At 41.4% G+C, this 16548-nt stretch overlaps 1 long non-coding RNA gene across 1 annotated transcript; it reads left to right on the plus strand.

Annotated features, from left to right (window-relative positions):
• The first annotated feature begins 4263 nt into the window (after positions 1-4263).
• On the plus strand, positions 4264-8930 carry LOC108542635 (uncharacterized). The gene is made up of 3 exons (XR_001889319.1): positions 4264-4404; positions 6005-6166; positions 8852-8930. It is a non-coding gene; the product is annotated as an uncharacterized LOC108542635 (long non-coding RNA).
• Positions 8931-16548: the final 7618 nt, after the last annotated feature.

The following is a 16548-nucleotide window of genomic DNA, read 5'->3' on the forward strand; positions in this document are numbered from 1 at the left end:
TTCAGTATTTATCAAGTTTAGCCAGAGGGAGAAGGAGCTAGGAGCAAGAAGATTGGGCGTCCAGGGATATCATGTCCAGAAACATTCCATGCATCACTAAGTTTGCAGAGATGTTGAGGCATCCAGCCCTATAAAATTTCTAGAGCCGGCAGTCTCTGTGTGTGTCCACAAATATAAATCACTTGCAGAGATGGATCCCTGCGTGGCCTCTGCTCCATCCTATTCATCACCAGACTAGCCTGCCGACTGCTCCACAGATATTCTCACCCTGACCTGGAGGCCCCACCGTTGCTGAGGGGCAGAGGTGAATGAACCTCCTTCTTCCCCAGCGTTTACAGAATGTGAGTTTCTAGAATGAGTTACTGGCGGGTCATTTTCCTCACTCCCAGCTGCAAACACACTGAACAGCTTGTTTTTTGAAGTGTGTACCACTACAGTACCTAACACTAAAAAGATGCTCAACTGAGAAAGAGAACAAAAGTGAATGGGACTCTAAGAGCTAATTAAGGAGAGACAGCTGGATTCCTTCTGCTTTTTTTTTTCTCATTAATGAAAAATCAAAGCACATGACATCTTCCTTTTGAAGATGAAATTATGAATTGAAATTTGCACTGAGTGTGTTTGTCCATTCCTGTTCACATAATGGTCCTCAGCATTAAGAGTATATAAGAATCAGCTGAAGAAGTTATTTAAAATAACTTCTTATTTTAAGAGCTTATGTAAATTCCTAAGCATCGTGTCCTAAGAATTGGATACTGCACAAACGGGGTGAGACCCATGAGTTAGCATTTTTGCAGCAATTTAGATTCCGATGCCAGTGAGTCTTGGGCTGCATTTTAAGAACGTTAGCCATTTGGTGACGGTTGCTGTTGCTATGTTGTTGTTGGGATTTTTAAACAATTCTTCTCTATATATCAAGTGTTTGTTCACTGTTTGCTACCGGTGGTGCTGAATTTTCAAATCTTAGACATGGTGTCTGAGACAGAGCGTTTGCCAGCAGTCAGGAAACCTCAGTCCCTGTTCTGTGTGACCTTAGGCCAGTCAATAGCCTCACTCGTGTTCTGCTGGAATCAATAATTTTCAAGGACCTTTTCAGCTTAAAATTTCAGACTTTATGAATGTCAATAACAATAACAAATCTGTGCTTTCTTTACTTCATCTTTCTGGAGGTGTTGGGGAGCTCCAATTACTGGTGATGCAGACACTATTTATCACCTAATTTAAGCAAGTGATATGTCATCTCCCCATGTCTCTTTCTTCTCATTTGCCTTAAGGAAAGATTAACTCTTCCCTTGTTTACCTCATGGAGTTAATGTCAAGCTCAAATGGGATTAGGAACATAGGATTTATAAAGTACTCTGTAGCTGTAATAACTCCTGCTCTCCAAGTCAGAAGATGCAACTGTGGATCATAGAAATGGATTTGTCTCCTAAGCATATATTGAAGAAAGTCTGATTGAGTTGGGTTCAATATAGAAGGGAAGGTAAGAAAATAGAGACAGCCAACCAGGTGCGGTGGCTCACACCTATAATCCCAGCACTTTGGGAGCCCAAAGCAGGTGGATCAAGAGGTCAGGAGATCGAGACCACTCTACCCAACATGGTGAAACCCTGTCTCTACTAAAAATACAAAAATTAGCTGGGCGTGATGGCACATGCTGTAGTCCCAGCTATTCAGGAGGCTGAGGCAGGAGAATCACTTGAACCTGGGAGGCAGAGGTTGCGGTGAGCCAAGATCGTGCCACACTGCACTCCAGCAAGACTCCGTCTCAAAAAATAATAATAAAATAAAATAAAAAATAAATACATAAAAAGAAAGAAAAGAGAGACAGCCAGTACAGAAAACATTTTTAGGAGGTTTCCTTGTGAAAGCAGAGAAAGAGTCCAGTATGTAGGAATATATTGAGACAAAGGTTGGCGAGTGGTTAATAAGAGGAGGGATAACATATTTATGTGTTAATAGGAGTAGAGAATGAGAAAGCAGAACGAAATAGAAGGAGGCTGTCCTCTAATGCATGAGAGGGGATGAAATCCAGAGCATTAGGTTGGAATAGTAACAGTTTATCGTTGTAATAGGCCTAGTACAAAAGTACAAATGCAAGGGAGTTAATAGATCTCTGGTGAAGAATATGAGGCTCTTTCTTATTGATTATATTTACCTAGTAAAATAAAAATCAAGATCATCACCTGAGTCTGAAAGAGGAGATGGAAGTGTTAGAGGTTTCAAGAGAAAGAAAATGATACAAATTTATTTTCTGGGGGAGAGAGAGGGTGGATGCCAGAGGAAAGGACAACACAAGTCATGAATTTCAAGAGAGACTGTTTATTCCACATGATTGTGTGTTTTCTTCAGCCACATTCAGCTACTTGGTTCAGGTGCAGAAGATATATAAAATTTGATTTTTCAGAGTTTGTTTTTTTAAGACCCAGGGAGCGTGATGGTGTGGGTGGGTCAGGGAGATGAGGGTGTGTGCAATGGATTACGATAATGGATCATTATATCTAAGATTGGCAAGAACCATCAGTGGATTTGATAACCCTGATAAACTTGGAGTCTGATTATTAGTGAGAATAAACTAGAAATTAGGAAGTGGTAGCCAGAGAGTGCGATGTTTGAAACTGAAGGCAGTGGCATTGACGAGGTATAGGGAATGACCCCAGAAGTGAGTAACTAAGGTGGAGTGGAAGAAATGTCATGGAATGTATGGTGGCCAAGGGACTGAGGGGCCAGAGTGTTGAATGGACCATCTATATTACTATTTGGTATCTCAGAATGGTGTGACAGACAGTAGGCCATGGGCTAATGTCTTTCTTCGGTAAACAAAGGCAGTGACTGAAGAATGGATAAAAGAGTCTTCTGAGTTGTGTTTCAAAGGAATATGCTAGGAGGGTAGTGATGGTAAGGGGATAAGGAAGAATGGTGGTCCCCAAAAGATCCTGGGGATTGGAGAACACAGCTCCAGTCCCAATGGTATGCAGGTAGTTTTATATAATAATACAGATTTTTACTTCTGTTGAAAAAAACATAAAAGTTCCATGACAAGGAATCCCATTTCCATAAGTTAACAGATGGCTGAAGCTGAATGTGATTGCTCCCTTTTTGATGGGTGACATAGTCTCCATTTTCCCATGGTCCCTGCGACATCCTGTTGTCATTCTAAAACAGAGATTCTATGCTAATGCTCAGTCCCTCTGCTTCAGTAGTCGTGTTTTCTAAAAATAGACCTAAGCTATAAGTAAATGTTGTACTATATACTTCTTTGGATCTGCTTAATTTTATTAAGCATTTAATCATGAGACTTCTGGCCTAAATTAGACTGATAAACTGATCCCAATTAAAATCTGCCAAAAGTTATATCCCATAAACCAAAATTGGGGTCTCTCTTATGTGATAATCCTATGGCTTTGAAATTCCAGTTAGGTTTAATGGTCTAATAGGAAATGAAACTCAGAAATAATCAGGCAATCTAATTGTGGCTCAAGAAGAAAGTATTCACTGAGAACATGGGTGTTAGGAAGAAAAGCCCAGTGTGCATTTCCCTCCAACCAGTCTTAATGCAAACAAAGCTCCTGAGCAAGCCCAGAGATCTGAGCGGTTTTGCCCTGGTGTGTCCCTTGCTTTGCACTGGTTGCTGAGACCACCTCGTTTTGGATGTTCCTCTAAGAGAAGCAAAGGATTCAGCAGGAGTTGCGACAGTTTGCTCTGTCATGGACCTGTGATCTCAAGTGTAACTTTGACATAGCTCGAAAGTTAAAATGCTATTAAAGCGAAGGGAAACCAACCAACATCAAGGTATTTTTTGCCAATTCTGGCCTGGTTGCTCTAAAAGACAGTAGGTTCCTAATCTCTTTGAAAGTTGCATTCTCAGAATTATTCCCCATAAATCAGTTCATCAGAATAGGTCAAATTTGAATGATTTATTTAAAACTCCCCCCCATAATAGTTACAGAGTAGGGATGGGTATTTCTAAGAGTTTTAAACATAACTAGGATATTTCCTCGTATATTCAATTGCCTGAAGCTGAATTCTGGGTTATAGCTAGAGTAACTGCAGGATTTATTGTCCAAACTAGAACACTTTGAGGATAAAGGGGTGTTGTTGTTAATCATGCCTTCAGGACAACAGGTGTGACCAGGACTTTGAAGCAAACTAGGTGGCACAGTCCCCTTTGTTACATGTAGCTCACTTCACAAGACTCCAAAACATGTCACCCCGTCACCAGAGAGGACAGACATGGAAAAGTTTTAGCAGGATTTACTCTTCTAACAGGATTTACAGAGCTAGCTTGGGTTTGCTTCTATCATTGCCCTCAACTCAGAGACAGGTTTTGCAAAATATACATTTAACAAGCTAACTTTATTTGATCTTTGTGAAAAGCTTAGAAGAGATTTAGTGGAGAAATGGGTAAGTTCTTCAGCAGAATTTTATGCCTAACTCTAACAGTTCATTCCCACCCTCCTGGTCTCCCCACCCCACCCTGCCCACACCATTCTCCCGCGTAACTCTGTTCACAGCCTCGCATAATTGGCAATATGCTTTGTTGATGGTTTGCCTTGTTGATGCCTCATTATTGGACGGTTGCCAATGTTAGCATACCCGCTCCATGCACCAGCAGTCTGATCTGGGATGGGAAATCCTGCTGTATATTCCTGTGCAGGAGAGAGTGTACTAAATGGCTCTGAAGAGGAACTAGACAAATGTTTGAATAAAAAGCAACTGAAGGGTAACTGCTAATTCAAAAGAAGAGACAGTCCCAGCTGACTTTCTTGGCTTCGTTCCCTCCTAGATTTTCCTGAACTCTTTTGTTATCTGTGGCTTAATCCTCAAATACAGTTCTGGTACTATCCATGAGGTAACACTTTTAAGTGTTAACGTATTGGCTCAATTATTGCAAGAGAAGGGAAATAAAAATGTTTTTGCTCTTGCAGCCACCACAACTTTGAACAGCTTTCTTAAAAACACATGGATACAAAATGGTTCACCTCTTTGTCTTCATGCTGGAGATTTTCTTCTTCTGAAGATGCAGCAGGAGCTGTATTAAAATAATGTGACATATAGAGAAAAACTGATTTCGCTTGTGCATTTTTTTAAAAGTTTTTCTCCTGTGATAACCTCCTAACCTAACTCCTCTGGCATTAAATTAATAGAAAATCTCTGTGATCTTTTAGATTTTGCAATTTCTAAAACATGTTTTGTTTCGCACTATAAAGCAAAGACCTATATTAGCTTCTTGAACCAATTTATGAGATCAGTAATAAATATTGAAAATATCTTAGGGAAATCTCAGAAACTTTTTACTCAAAATTTCACATTTTCAGGTAGACATATTTGTGTGTATGCATTCATGTTTCCTCAGGTAAGGAATGAAGGTGCTACTCAGGATTTATATACAACAGTAAGTGATCATTTTCTTTCAAGAGCACATTGCTGCTGGAGGTGGCACAAAGGCTATTTTTAATATGCTAACTAGTTTCCATTGTGTTTATTAAAATCTCCCAAGCTACTTTTGTTTGTCTTCCACCCTCTTCCTTCAATGGAAAGCAAAGAACAAAGGATAAGCAAAGCCCTGACTTGCCCTTGATAAATATGGCCCATATAGCATTCCATACAACTTGGAGCTGAGACCATTATTTCAGTGAAGCCCGTTATTGTTCATTAGCACAAAGAGTGTGCAATAAATATAATGAAAGACTGCTGGCTTTACTCTATCTTTGTCATCTAAAGCAGTTCCATGAATAACTACAGGGATTTGTCTTCAAATGACTTATTTGCTTCCTTTCTAATAAATAACATGTAATTAGGGTAATATATTGTTTCCTAGTTATGTTAGCAATGTAGTGAAGGGGAAACAAATGCACAATTTTAGATATGAAAGAATAGTAGATGATTTTTATATTATCCCTTAAAGTATTTAGACTCATTATGCATAAGTTAAACTGCTGGGAGGTCTAAGTACAAAGCAAGAACCGAGATTCTACATTTAATGAGTTTCTTTATTACTCAGGGCATGAATTACTACTCTGATACTATAAAACTGCAGCAAGTGCTCTGCATCTCAGATGAGATTCTCTTTGAGGAATGCACTCGTCAGTGAACTGTCAGCGATGGGATGGACTAATCTGATTTAGAAAGGATTAGGTTGGGAACTGTGCCTCTGAATGTCAAGGTATCTACATCTCTCTACAGAGGAGTGGAATGTTTAACTCTTCATATCCAGGGCCACAAGTGTTAAGAGAGCCCTGAGACACACAAGTTCACATCCATTACTGAGCATTGAGACAGAAATAAATTACACTGATGGCCTCCTCAGGTCCCCGGAGAGAAATCCATCTTTGGTCCCATGATGCTAGGGAACTATGTCAAGCTTTTGCCCTGGAATTCAAAACATTTTTTTTTTTTTGGAAGAAAGAAAAAGAAAAAGTTCTTTACTAATGATTAGAGGGGAAAAAACAATATACATCTAATCTAATCTGCTTTACAACATCCCACACTTCACTAGACAAAAGTGGCTTGAGTTACAAGAGTTGAAATCTGCTAGTGTCTGGACATCAGGCAGGAAGGAGAGAGGCATTAAGGAATCACATCTTACTGGACTGAAGCAGGGTCTGCAGGGTCTACAACAGACTTTGCGTAGCATGTGGTTAGTTACTTTTGAAAGCTAGAATGCCTGTTGCTGAAACGGAAGCTGGTTCATTGTTGTTTCTCATTGCTAAACCTCATAGGACACAAAGCACTGAAGGGCTCCTATTTGCTTAATTCTTCTCCAACTCTCTGCAGAAACCTAAGCCCTAGACCACCAGGTGAGAGTAGCCCGGCAGGCTCTCTGTGAATGCATTTAGCATGCATTAAATGGAAAATTATTTGGAAAAAATTATCAGGAGCTCCTACATGGCTTTAATGTGAACATCAGGACATAGGTCCTGTGAGTTGGGGGTGGGGTTGGGAAAAGGGGCCCCGGAAAGCAAGAGTGAATGAAGTTTGTTCAGTACTTTGTGCTGAGCTTTCATCTAAGTTCTCCCCACAAATTGACTCGTTAAATCCTCATGATAACCCTGTGAACAGCCATCCCTATTGACAGATAAAGAAAGAAAAAGAGAGGGTAAGTACTTGGCCACTGTCCCTCATTGGGGAAGTGCAAGATTAGGATTTGAACTGAACAGCCTGGCTGAAGATCCCATGCATGCCTTTCAGCCTCTCTGGTGTCTCCCGGAAGGTAATTATCACCCTTCTTCCTCAGTTTACCTTCCTGCTAGGTTAGAACCGGAGCTAATTCCAGACCAAAAATAGCCAGATGAGAAATATTGAATTCTAAAGCTTGAAAAAACAAAAAGCAGCAGGCATCCTATTGTTTTTCTTAATTCAAATTTGAGACAGAAATTCCAGTTTTCTTCCTCATACTTAGAAATGTAGAATGATAAGCTAAAAGTGTAAAGAATTAGTCATTTGGAGGGTAAAATGTTAGGGCTGAAGTGTCTGATTAAAGTCAATTTATGAAGAGACTTATTTGAACAAAAAATTGTTCTAACAGAGAGCCAGGTGGAGAACTGATGAGACATTTCTTCTCAAATGTAAAGTGAAGGGTGTACCTCCACATACTGAACACAGTCGATCAGGAGCAGGTTCAGGTTAGAGGTGGAAATAGCCACCAGTTTTCTAAGCAAGTAAATTGGAAAACATAAAAAGACATGTTGGAACACATCCTTTAATAATACATGCTGGAAAAGTAATTTCTATTAATTAGAGTGTACATTATTAATAAAGTATTTAGAACTCTTACCTTAATTTAGGTGTTACCAGGAAATTAAAGTGGAACTAATTCCACCATAAAGGTTGATGGCCGAATATTCAAAAGATAGCAGGCAAGTCCTGACAAGCTGCAAATGTATAACTACATGTGAAGGAAAAAGCTCGGTGGCTGAGGAAGGGCATATCTGGTTTTAAGTAATGCACATCCCATTTTTGCTATCATCAGGCATGTGCACCAGCTATGCGGCTTTTCCCTTAGAAATTCTTCCAGCACTTCCGCTAAGTAATTCCACCTATAACTTTGCACACCATTAGCTCTGCATTCTGGGGAGGGCATTAGCATTTCCCTTCACATTTAGCTCTGAGAATGGGAAGAAAACCTGCAGAGGTTAAATAACTTGGCTAAGATCACAAGGCTAGTAAGTGGCAGAAGTGTCATTCAAACCCAGCCAATCTGATTCGGGACTCTTCATTCACTCTTGTGAAATTCCCTTCTCCTGCCTTTTGAATTTTGTGTTATTACTTGGAGTGTTGTTATTTCAGTTTTGTAGATTTATTCTTCATCAACCCAAGGAAAATGTAAGCTTCAAAATCATGGACAATTTTTGATAGTCTTCATTCTTCACTGTGCCTTACACGCTTGGCACTCAATAAGTGAGAGCTGCTATTGTTTCTATTAGTATTTTCATTATCATTATTAATGGCTGGTTGGCTTTATTTATATTTTTTTAATTTTTATTTTTATTTGAAGTTCTAGTGTACATGTGCAGGATGTGTAGGTTTGTTACATGGGTAAATGTGAGCCATGGTGGTTTGCTGCACCTGTCAACCCATCACCCAGGTATTAAGCTCAACATGCATTAGCTGTTTATCCTAATGCTCTCCCTCACCCCACACCACCCCCTAACAGGCCCCAGTATGTGTTGTCCCCCTCCTTGTGTCCATGTGTTCTCATTATCAACTCCCACTTATAAGTGAGAAAATGCGGTGACTTTATTTTAAGCATCACCCTCTTCCTACAATCCTCTTTAAAACTGCAGCTTCTCCTCCGTGCCCTGAAATTACTGATGTGCTTTCCCAATATCTTTATGTGAATTGTTATTAGATTTGATGGCCAGAGAAAGAAGAGACAGAAGAAATAGGAAGCTTTGACAAGACAAGTAGAGGTGACGCAGTGGCCACTGAAGGCAAGCCACCTACATCCCAATTATCCACCCACAGCTGTCTCTGCCTTGTGACATATTGTTCTTGATTAATTGTACAATTGCTAATAGAAAACATTAACTAATGAGAATTAATATTAATCTGTGATGAATAGTCACTGGCATGTGGCTTGCCTTCTGACTGTTTGAATTTGATTTTCGAGAATCTGCACTTATGCCTATGGAAAGCCTTTTGAAGACCACAGGAGCCAAGGGTGCAGAGTGCATATGGAGAGAATAATGTTCATTATCTTATTAAACCCCAGTTCCTCCCAGGGAGGGTAGAAGACAGCTGGCAAATTTTATCCCTCATTTGCAAACGGAGACTTGTTGGCTTACAGTAATTCTATAATATGCCTTAAGTCCAGAAGGGAGCAAATGGAGAGCTGACAATGAACAGCGAATTCTCTGGTGCTGCCTAACACCAACCTGTAGCTATCACATACTAAAGACCACAGGAACACGATGGCAAGGACCTGTACAATTAGGCTGCCCAGGACAAAAAAAGTCAACTTTTTTATGCCTCTCCTAAAGCATTTATTCCTTATGCTAGCACCTGCCATAATCAGATGCATTTTATTATTCTATGCACCTTCAGCAAATATGCTGTGAGCTCCATTATATATGTGTACTGTGTTTTCAAGTTTTTAAAGCATATTCGTAAACATGATCTTACTTAATTCATAGAGTTTTCATGAGATAGTATTTTAATATATACCATTTTTATTATTCTTTGCTCTTTAGTGTTTCAACTTGGGAGTAAAATACTTGCTAAAGTGCACTCAGCTAGTAAGTGGAAAACTGGGAACTGCCCCAAGGTCTTGCTGCAATGTGGTCTAGGGTTCTCACCATCACCTATTCAGATTTTCTGCCCTTCTATTAATAATTGTGTTTCTCTTCCCCATAGATACCTTTCACATGATGTGGACAAAATAAATGTTTGATATTGCTACTGTTAATGATGATGATGGTTGAAAAATAGTCACCTGACTGCTTACTTCATATTCGGCCTGCTGAGATAGCAGTTAGATCTGATCTGCCTGCACTTCTTAAGCAAGCATCAAGGTTTTTGAGTTCTAGTTCTTCTTCCAACTCTGGACCTGTAGCATGGACAGGAACTATGGAGCAACACAAGTCTCTCTTAGATGAGAGAATTATTCATTTTGTTTCTCCAGGGAATGTGTATTGAGCATCTATTATGTGCCAGCCACTAGGAACACAATGATAAACAATAGAAACACGAACCCAACTATGCCCTCTTGAAGCTCATAATCTAGTGGGGAAGGCAGAAATAAAAGTAATCTAACCTAGGTTTTAGCTGGGGTCATTCTGTCACTTCAGAGTTCCTTGACTCTCATTGCCTGTATTTTGGTCAGTCCAGTATCCTTCCCATGAATGTGATAATTCCCAAGGAACTTACATTTTTATTTTATGTCTGGCTCTGAACACCTCCTTCTGCTGAATTAGTTCAGTTTAGGAAAAGTTCACAGTCTGGGATGTGTTCTTTCTATTTTATGTCACATTTTCACTAGTCGTAAGACTGAGCCCTCTTCCTTACTTTGCACGTGTGTGTGTGGGTGCACACACACGTGACTCATAATACTGCTTCAGTGAGCAAGCAAGACTTAATGGAAGTTTTCAAAGATGGATAAATACGTTACAGCAAACCTGAGAACTCCATTTTCCAAATGGATCTAGAATTTGACCACTTCTCATTACCTCCAAATCGACATCATCTCTCTTTTGGGTTGTTGCACCGGCCTCCTAGTTGACTTCCCACTTGCCTTGAGAGGTTATTCTTCAATAGCACCCAGAGGAACCTGTTAAAAAGGGACTCAGATGAAGTCCCAGCTCAGCTCAAAGCCCTCCAAACACTGTCCCATCTCCCCCAGCTTAGAAGCCCACGAGGGCTAGCGGGTTACCGCCCTGACTCCCGGCTTATCTCATCTCCAGCGATCTTATGTTCCTCATCCCACTCCAGACATTCCAGACGGTTCCGTGAAAACATCAAACATAGGCTGGGCACAGTGGCTTATGCCTGTAATCCCAGCACTTTGGGAGGCCGAGGCAGGTGGATCACGAGGACAGGAGATGAAGACCATCCTGCCTAACATGGTGAAACCCCATCTTTACTAAAAATACAAAAAATTAACTGGGCATGGTGGCATGCACCTGTAGTCCCAGCTACTTGGGAGGCTGAGGCAGGAGAATTGCTTGAGCCCAGGAGGCAGAGGTTGCAGTGAGCCAAGATCGCACCACTACACTCCAGCCTGGGTAACAGAGCAAGGCTCTGTCTCAAAAACAAAAAACAAAAACACCAAACATACTCCATCATCAGGGACTCTGCACCTGCTGTTCCCTCTGATTTAAGCACCCCTCCCCCCAGTAGATGTGTGACTTGATCCCTTTCTCCAGATTTCTACTGCGTTATCAGTCCAGGAGTAAGATTCCCTATGTCCACCTCCTAACACCCAGTCCTAGAACTGTGCCTAACAGGTAGTAGACACAAAACAAAAATTGTTAAAGACTAAATAAATGAGGTCAAAGTTGAAAAATAAGAAATCTTATTTCTTAAAATATAGCCCCTGGCATCTTAACAGCCTCCTCTTTCCCCAACCCCCTGCCATGATATGCAGCTTTCAAAGATCACTTTCCTTCTGCCTGTCTCCTTTGCCACTTCTGTTTCTCCTGTACCTCTTCCTTCTCAAGAACACATTGCAGCTATATCACTTTGCACTTGCAAAACCTTGTGGAAGGCATCATCTTCTTATTATAAAATGGGAATTAAAATGGTGCCTCCACAAGAATATCATAGTGAAACTTATGAATACATGTAAGTCACCTCGACCAGGCCTGACACACAGTAAGTACTCAAGAGTCAAGGAAATAGGCTGGGCTTTGGGACATGGGAGGATCACTTGAAGCCAGGAGTTTGAGACCAGTCTGGTCAACATAGCAAGACACTATATAAAGAGAAGAAAAAAATTATGGAAATAGCAAAATAAACTTCTCTTATTTTTAATGCAAAACAATTCAAATCTTTCCCAGACCTAAGATCAGCTCAGCTCCAGCCCACTTTTAATTATCTAAACCCATGAAGACACACCTCAGAACAAAAGGGCCTCTCATCTGAATAAGACCAGCCTCTTAGCAGGTATCCATGGTTGTAAATGCCAATTAATTTCCCAGCCACATAAGTTATCACCATAAAATATTAATGCTGTAAGAACAGATGTGCAAGAGATGATAGGGAGACCACATAAGATATAACCCATAACAGGGGCCGGCAAAATCTTCTGCAAAGAATCGATGGTTATCTGAGAACTGGAGAATAAGTAGGAATTTCATGATGAAGAGGGAGGAAATTTCCAGGCCAAACAGTATGTGAAAGGCCAAAGATTGAGAACAAGGTGTGTTCCCACCTCTGAAAATGGAGCTCATTTTGTACCGTGAGGTCAGAGCAAAGGTTTCAGGGATGCAGGTGGTAGATAAACCAGGAACATGATCTGGGGCCAAATCTTGGAGCTTTGTAATCTGAATGCAGTATTTTGATGTTATCTTAAAGGCAAGGGGAAGAAGTCACTGAACATGTTAGGTCTGGTAATGCTGTAATCGTGTAGGATTTGCCTCACTGGAAGATTATTGTGAATGCAGAGCAGAGATCAGACTCATGTGACAAGATGAATGGCAGATAAACCCACTAGGAGGCCATCAAGGAAGGTATCTGGGCAAGACAGAGAAGTATCAGTAGAGAAAAAGGAAGGATGTGAGCCCCTACAAAGTTTATTAGGGAATTTCTATCTGAGCTTTCAGAGAAACTCTTCGCCCTACATATACTACTGTAGCCCATAATGATCTTTTTGGGAGTCACAGCTATCCCCACGTCAAGACACTGCCATCTTCCAGAAAACCATTTGATTCACTTGCAAAAAGACAAGTCTGTGCTTAACAATAAGAGTATCTCCTGCACATAACTTGTATGTAAACACCTCTGCCTCCTCTCATGCACAGGGGCCACTTCTGGGGTCATTTCTTTCTTATATATGTCCCTCTCTACAGGCCTCCCTACTTCTATGCTAATCCAAGCCCCGAAAGAAATATTTGGCAACTAATGTGAGTGAATCAAATAATTCATGTTACATTCTATTAATTTTGGCAAATCTAATTTGTCTTGGTTATGGGTGGCAGCCATCTGGAACTTCAAACCCTGAAAATCCTTTGTGTGCATGAAATTGATAGAATTCTACTTGTGAACCCAGGTTTCTAAAGTCATTATCCCACCTAATTCTACTCTGAATTCTTGTCTTTTGTATCCATGTTCTGTTATAAAAGGTAATCTGCTTCCTCTTAAAAATGTTCTGTTTATACCAAAGTGGATGGGGAACAGCCCAGTGTCTAGCTTGCCTGGTTAAAGTTAGGCTTAAAGCCAAGAACCTCAAATCTGACCGGGAAAGTGGAGCTGTATGTTGTGAACGGTGGTCAACAGACAGGAGACCCAGTTCAAGGTTCCAATCTTCCCCTGATAATGTTCACAACTTTGGCAAATCTTTGCACCTACTAAACCTTAATTAAAGCACAGAGGTTGGATAAAATAAGTCATCTTTAAATGCAACCTACACCATTGTTTCAAATGAAATCTTACCAGGACTACTTCTGCTCAATAATTAATACTAATTAGGGCTGCTTTGGCAGTAGGGGTGGGGTCTGGATTCTGTGAATTTGACCTCATTTTTCTCACTTTATCAACCTGAATGTTCAAAACTTGACCAGATCACCTCGAAGATTTCTGCCCACTCAAAATACTTTTGGTGATACTAGATGTGTTTTACATTCTAGAACATTAAGTGCAAATGATTTCTCCAACTTTAATGTTTACCACTGTGCCTATGCTTTGGTAGTATTATGTGATTTCTGTTCTTATTAACTGTATCTCTAGATCCCTGTGCAATATGATTTAACAAATACTTATAAATTATAATAATAACAATATGTTATGTTTGAATAGCATTTGACAGTTTATTAAAACTTTTCATCTTATTTTATTTAACCCTCTTAACAACCTGTGATCTCTATGTATAATTATCCCTCACTTTTGACAGCTGAGAAAACTGGGGTGTAAAAATAGTTAAGGGATTTATCCAAAGCGTAAAAATAGAATTTTGTCATGTGTTATTGTCATTTGTGCCCATGTTCACAGCCTGCTCTGTCCCACAAAGGATTTGCAATAATTTAAAGAAAATTACCTTTCCACATAGTATAACACCTTTACAATATCTTTTCTTCTTAATCTTACAATAAAAAATGTGTGGAAATAATTAGATATTGAGACTGCTGGAAATTAATATCAAGATAGAAGATCAAGGGTAGTAGTAAGGAAAAAGAAAGATACACCAGCTATAAGACACTTAAGTACTGTGTGGAAGAAGAACTCAAGCCAGGCTCTTCTGCTTAGTGTGCAGGGCTTGTTCTAGTCCACAATATCTGCCTCTCTTACACAGTGTCCTGCTCTAGTACAACTGGGCATAGAGAGATGAGAAAATCTGTATTCTAATCCTCTAATGAGGATGCATGTGACTGCATTGCTGAGCGCCTCAAGTCCTTGGGGGTTACAAAGATAGTCTTATTTATATCAATAAATAACTAACATCCATTTCTGCTTCCTCTAACCCCTTCCCCTGCTGGATCATTGGTTCTATTAAAGAATCTCCGTTCAATCCCATAACCTTTTAATCTCTTTTGGGTGTTGGAATAGTCTTATACCGATTCTTTAGGATTCAGTCCCATTCTTAAAACCTAAATCTCACACTTGATCCATGCCATATCCTCCTCTTCCACCCAGGGTGGATGGGCAGGAGTCTCTCAGGCCCATGGGGCAAGTGGTTGCTCTCTTGCACCTCCCCTCCCTCTATGGAGCCTGCTCCTCTATGTCAGTGATACAGGAGGGAGGCAGGAAGCGCTGGGTAGAGAAGGGTGAGTCCCTGGTGAGAGTTCCGCCCCCAGGTCTGTGCCCACGGACCTAGGTGAGGACAGGCATTTCTATTTTCTTGCCCAAATGTTGCGTTTCCCAAGATCACCCTGGCCCACCACACCACCATCCTGTGCCTATAAAAACCCCAAGACCCTAGTGGGCACAGACACAAGTGGCTGGACGTGGAGAGGGACACATCAGCGGAAAAAGACACAAGTGGCTGGAAGTCGAGAGGAATGCACTGGCGTGAGAGCATACTGATAGATGCTGGCAGGCCGGCAGGCCATCGATGGCAGAAATACGCAGAGTTTGGCTGGGTCAATTGGAGGAGAGCCCAGCCTCTGAGCCGCTGGACTCCAGGGGAAAACCACCTTCCCTTTCCATCTCCCTTCTGACTCCTTCTGCTGAGAACTACTTTCACTCAGTAAAACCTTGCATTCATTCTCCAAGCACAGGTGTGACCTACTCTTCTGGTACCCAAGGCAAGAAACCCCGGGATACAGAAAGTCCTCTGTCCTTGCAATAAGGCAGGGGTCTAATTGAGCTGACTAACACAGGCCACCTAGGGACGGCAAAACTGCAAGAACACACAGTACCACACGCCTTCTGGGGCTTCAGGAGCTGTAAACATTCACCCCTAGACACTGCCTTGGGGTCGGAGCCCCACAGCCTGTCCGTCTGCCTGCTCCCCATAGAGGTTTGAGCAGCGGGGCACTGAAGAAGCGAGTCACATCCCCACCATCGCATGCCCTACGAGGGAAACAAGGGAACTTTTACCGTTTCATCAGGACCCTTTCCTGATTGTCTGCAGGAAGCTTGTTCTCCTTTACTTGGTTGCCTCTGCTTCTCTCTCTCACCCTGGCCACCCTCCATTTCCTCTGTTGGAAAGGTGTTCAATTTCCGGATCAGCCTTACGGGTTCCCTCACTGATTATCTGAAGGGCCCATGCTGACCTCCCCCTGCACAGCTCCTGGAAGTGGGTCTGCAACTTCAGTGTGACCTCTTCCTCCTGTCTCTTGCCAACTCCAAAAATGGCCCGCCCTGCACCCTCTTGCTGTTGGGATTCCCTTGCTCAGCAGGCAGCCCAGTGGGGTGTTGGGCTGGAATTAATACCAGTCAGAAAGCTTAAGCCTCAGCGGCTTTAGCATGGCAGGCTTGATCCACAGGAAACACGCGTTGCTAGGCAGGCTGTCGCCTGGTGCCCTGACTCAGGCTCCACCATCTCCTGACTGTCTCATTTTTCAAGAATCATTAGCGGCTCCACTGCCTCAATAGCTTGCTAACTTTCAGGCAAGAAACAATCACCAGTCTGCCACTGACGGGAAGAGAAAAACGGTTCAGGCACTCAAGTATTTATAGAGAAGTAAGAAGAGCCCCTCTTCCCAAACTGCATTCCCCACAAACCCAACTTCCCCCTCTCTCCTCAGACCTCTTCTACAGTAAGGACAGCGGGTGAGGCAAGGGTTATGGTGATGGAGATGGTTTTTCTCAAATACACCTTCTCCAGAAGTATGAGGTGTATCATGAGCAAAAGGGCAAGAAGCACTTTTATGAGATGCTTACTCCAACAAGTCTGAAAGTTTTACCAGGTGCTTAGTACAATCCCTACAAAAAAAAAAAAAAAAAAAAAAA

Source organism: Rhinopithecus bieti, unplaced genomic scaffold (genome assembly GCF_001698545.2).
Source record: "Rhinopithecus bieti isolate Rb0 unplaced genomic scaffold, ASM169854v2 scaffold_19708, whole genome shotgun sequence".
Classification (NCBI taxonomy): Eukaryota; Metazoa; Chordata; class Mammalia; order Primates; family Cercopithecidae; genus Rhinopithecus; species Rhinopithecus bieti.